This window comes from Rattus norvegicus, chromosome 10, assembly GCF_036323735.1.
Source record: "Rattus norvegicus strain BN/NHsdMcwi chromosome 10, GRCr8, whole genome shotgun sequence".
NCBI lineage: Eukaryota > Metazoa > Chordata > Mammalia > Rodentia > Muridae > Rattus > Rattus norvegicus.
This window is the reverse complement of record NC_086028.1, coordinates 40,322,359-40,327,372: the sequence shown is the minus strand read 5'-3', so window position 1 is coordinate 40,327,372 and position 5,014 is coordinate 40,322,359. Positions and strand designations below refer to the sequence as shown.

At 41.8% G+C, this 5,014-nt stretch overlaps 1 pseudogene; it reads right to left on the bottom strand.

Annotated features, from left to right (window-relative positions):
- Positions 1-3,038: 3,038 nt before the first annotated feature.
- LOC120093045 (small nucleolar RNA SNORA19) lies at positions 3,039-3,153 on the bottom strand (annotated as a pseudogene).
- Positions 3,154-5,014: the final 1,861 nt, after the last annotated feature.

Genomic DNA, 5,014 nt, shown 5'->3' with positions numbered 1-5,014 from the left:
ATTCAAGAAGCAGAGAATAATGAACACATAATATGTTTAGCTTCCTTTCTTGATTTATTTGGTTTTTTTTATTATGTGTGCATGGGAGTGGGTATATGCATTTGTGAGTGCAGGTGGCTGAGGAAAACAGAAGAGGGTCTCAGATGCCCTGACAGTGGCGTTCCAATCAGTAGTAAGCCATCTGACATGGGTGCTAGGAACCAAACTTGGACCTCTACACGATCAGTATACAATGTTAACCCCTGAGCCACCTTTCCAGCCTCCTTTCTGCATTTACACTGTTCAGGATCCCATCTCTAGAAACATCCAACCCATAATGGTTTGGGTATAAAATCCATGATGTCAATGGGACAGACAAGCTATCAAAACTAAGAATATCAAGTGTATCGCCCAAGATCTTTAACAAGGTTGGATCTTGTATTAGTTACTTTCATGTTAGTAGGGCATACTGCTGGTGACAGCAATGCTGGTGATGATGGTGATGATGGTGATATTGATGGCAGTAGAGTGATGATAACAATGATAACAAGGAGGAAAAGGAGTTGGAGGAGGAGAGTTACGGAGATGATAATGGTAATAGTGTCAGTTGTTCTGTTGTTGCTGCTGCTGTTGCTTTGATAAAAACACATGGTTAGGGCCACTTATAGAAGAAAGAGCTTGTTCGGGCTTACAGTGTCAGAGGTGTAAGAGTCCATCATGGCAAAGAAGCACGTTAACAAGTGGCAGGCAATGTTCTAGAGCAGCTAAGTGAGCACTCACACTCTCAACTATAAGATCAAAGCAGAGAAAGACAACTGGAAGTCAGGAGAGACTGTAAACACTTAAGTCCCGCCCTCAAGGATGTGATTCTTCTAACAACCGCTCCAAACAGCTCCACCAAATAAAGACCAAGTCTTCAAATACATGAGCCTCTGAGGGGCAATTTTCATTCAATCCAACTCCCATGATGGGGATTACGAAGCAGCCATAGATGATGATGATGATGATGATGATGATGATGATGATGATGATGATGATGATGATGACGACGACAACGACGATGACGACAATGACAATGATGACAACAATGATGATGACAACCATAAGGAGGAAGATAATGATGAGGATGAAGAGAATAGTGGTAATGATGATTATAGTGATGGTGATGGTGATGATAATGATGATGATGACGACGACGACGATGACGACGACTGCTATAATGATTAGAAGGAGAATAATGCTGATGCTGCTACTGATGGTGGTGTTAATGGTGATGGTGATGATGATAATACTACAGTAATGATAACATCAATGGTAATGAGGACTATAATGATAACACTGGTGCTGATGGGGCTGATGATGCTGCTGATGGTGATGGTGATGGTAATATGATGGTGATGGTAATATGATGATGACCACCATGTCCTCAGCTACTCCTCACCTGATCACGTCTTGACAGAACAAGAAACTGAATGTAGACAAGAAGAGGGACCTGGATATAAGACCTCATAGCCCACTCCCAGGCACCCACTTTCTCCAATGAGGCCCCACCACAAAGGCTCCACAGCCTTTTACAACAGTGCTAGCAGCTAGGAACCAAGTGTTCAAAAACATGGGGAGCATGTTACATTCAAACCTCAACACCTATTTTCTTATGTTAACCTCATCGTCCTGCCACAGTGGCCTTTATCCCTGCTTTCTTCCTCTTTAAGGCAAATGAGTATAATTAAAGGGGACAAAGATTTCCAACTCCAAATGTCAGCCACTGAGCAAGCAGTGATATGGACAAAAAGGTACAAGATTTGCCCAGGAAGAAGGGGTGACCTTCCCAATTTCCCAACATAGGCAGCTTCCCTTCTTCAATGCAGGTGGTAAAGCACCTAGGTTAGACAATATTTACCAAGGGTGGGTTGGTTTATTGTCTCAAATTAAATATGACTTGTGTTCCCTTAAATAATAATCTTCTGAGCTGTCTACTTCGTTGCACTGCTCTTTGGCTCACGTCTTTGATCACTGTATGAGATGTGAGTCTATGAACAAAGCATCCCTTACTCATGCCGTCTCCTTCCAATGGACTTTTGGGCTATCTCCAGATTTTGCCTTTGTTAACAGTCCTGCTGTGTCAGTGGTAGAGCATTTGCCTAGCAAGCGCAAGGCCCTGGGTTCAGTCCTCAGCTCCAAAAAAAAAAAGAATGGCCTGTGTGTGTTTTTCTTAATTAAATAAATGTGGAAACAGAAGGCAATTTTGTATTTACTGCCACGGTGATGCTTTCTTTCCCTCAGAAGGCTGTTGATGTACAACAATGCTCCCTGTGCTTTTGTTTGTTTATCACACTAGTTAATAACACAGTCCATACTACAGATGACAACTTCACATTCGATGCATGTATTTGATTATTAATTAGATTAGATTGATGGTGGCTGTCTCATTCTTAGAGGCCATTTGTGGTCCTATGCCTGTCCTTGGTAATTTTATTCTCTTTGTTTATTTGTAAAGACTTTTATCATCTCATGTCCTCACTGTATAGAACTCTCTAGAGTGACTGGCCTGGAATTTGAGACCCTCCTGCCCTTTCCTCTGAAGTCAGGGCTGCAAGCCATGTGTACAGTTATGTAAAGTTCTCAACACATGAAAATATGAATGTTTTTTGAATTGCATTTTATAAACATTTTCTCAGTGTTTTATTTAACTGCATTTCTTGCCACACAGAAAAAAAAAAAAAAGTCCTGCTGTGAGCATCGTGTGACCTCACTGTCTGCTCATTTCCTATAGAAACGTCCTGGCTATTGTTGGTTCTTTTCTCTTTTGTAGAACCCTCAGAGTCATCTTAATCAAGGTCTGTGGGGAAAATAAGCCCTCCTTGGCTTTACTCTGGTAATCATCTAAATTTATAGAGCAAGCTTGCAGAGTGGATTCTACAATATTAAGAATTTTTATCCATGAATATAGTCTCTCTCTCTCTCTCTCTCTCTCTCTCTCTCTCTCTCTCTCTCCCTTTACATTACCACTTTCAAAGACTTTCGATTTTTCTTTAGCTTTTTTCTTTCTTTCTTTCTATTTTTGTCTGAAGGGGACTGGCAGAATTACTATATGTAGTTACTTTGCTAATGAACCTTCAACTATTTGTATAGCACATAAGAAATAACACTGCTCACACAGTCTAGATTGTTTTAAATTTATTTCTAAGTTGTTTCTGGCATTCTCTAGTATACAAATATAATCATTTTATTTCTTCTTTTGTATCTAAACACGTGCCAAGCATGATGCGTTTTTCATACAGAAGCTATCTCATCAACACTCAGTAGAGTAGGATATGGACTTTAGTGTTAGGTGAGCAGCCCTAAGAATGAGACTTTTGTAGAGGGCAGACTATATTTTCTTTCTGATTCTGGTCCAACCACTGTCAGCTGTGCAGCTTTGTGTCAATTCCTTGCTTTCCCTGAACTTAATGTTTCCTGTGGTGGTTTTTAAAACAAGCTGCTATCAATACTCCTTCCTATACAGTCATTTCCCACTGAGAAGTGAAATCTATCCTTCTGTCGCTTTGTTCTATGATGTCTTTGACAAGCATAAGCAGGTGCTATGAACGCTGTATGAATTCCATGAATACACTGTTTCTGTGCAGTCCCTTGAAATGCTCACTCTGAGAGAAGCTAGCATCCAGTAAGCTAGCATCCAATAAGAGAAGACCACCACACTATAAGGAAGCTCAAGCTGGTCATGTATGACAGCCACACAGAGGGGTGATGACTGAAACAATCCCCAGTTCCTCTAACCACTTCACTCAGGAGATCTAAGGGTGACAGATGTGTCCCATGACATCACAATAGAATGTCATGATAGACTGGAATAATAAGGCAGTCCACAAAATGACCTGGGACAGTATCATCCGAAGTGACCAGAAACCGGGTAATGTGACAATTATTCTGAAACAATCAGCAGCAGGTGAAACCACTGACTCTCAGGCTCAGAAGACAGAGCCCCAGGGATTCCTTGTCAGATACAAGATTGGTTTACAGGGCTCCACACTCCTTCCATCATTAACTTACTGTGAAGTCACTAAATATTACCCAAAGAAAACGCAATTGAGCACCTGAAATGATGACTTGGGCATAGAGTCTAAGCACTTGGGACACTGAGAAATGAGGACCACCATGAGTGTGAGTTTGTCATCCTGGGCTCTATGTACATTCTGGGCCAGCCTGAGTTAACATACATAGTGAGTCTTGATGAATGAGAGAACGGGATGGGAAGGAGATGGAAAAGGGAGAGGCGAGAGGGATATGGTAGTTTGAATGAGAAATGTCCACCATGGTCTCCAGTTGGTGGCGCTGTTTAGGGAGGTTGGGTGGTGCAGCTTTGCTGAAGGAAGTACATCACTGGAGGCGGGCTTTGAGATTAAGAGCCTCACGTCACTTCCAGTTTCTCTTTCTGCTTTATGCTGTGGCTTAAGTGGCAAGCTCTTGGCATCTTGCTCCTGCTGCCATGCTAGTCAACTGTTCCATGCCTCCCCACAGCCAAGATGGATTCTGACCCCAAATAAACCCTTTGCTCTGTAAGTTTCCTTGGTCCAGGTATTTTGTCACAGCAATAGAAAAGTAACTGACACAGGAAGGGACCTGGGAAAGCAATTGAAACAATGTTGAATAAGACTTGGATAGAACTGGGAGTGATTGACAGGGAGGGTGTGGAGACAGAACTCTGCTAGTTTAACAGGAAGCCGACCCTAGAAGACACTGAGGAAGTGAACACCCATCTACCCACATATCCTCCTTCCTGCACAGGAAGTCAGCCCTAGAGAACCATGCGGAAGTGAACATCCAATCCACCCACATGTCCTCCCTCCTGCGCATTATCCTTCTCTGTGGAACATGATCTTAGTCTAGGTCGTATTCCTTACACATAATGCAAAATTACTTCCAAGTTTTTACCAATACTATTGTTTATTCAATATACCCCTTTACATTAACCTACTTCATTATGTAAATGAGTTTTAAGGTTAATTGTTTTTCTTCCAGTACACTCCCAAATATA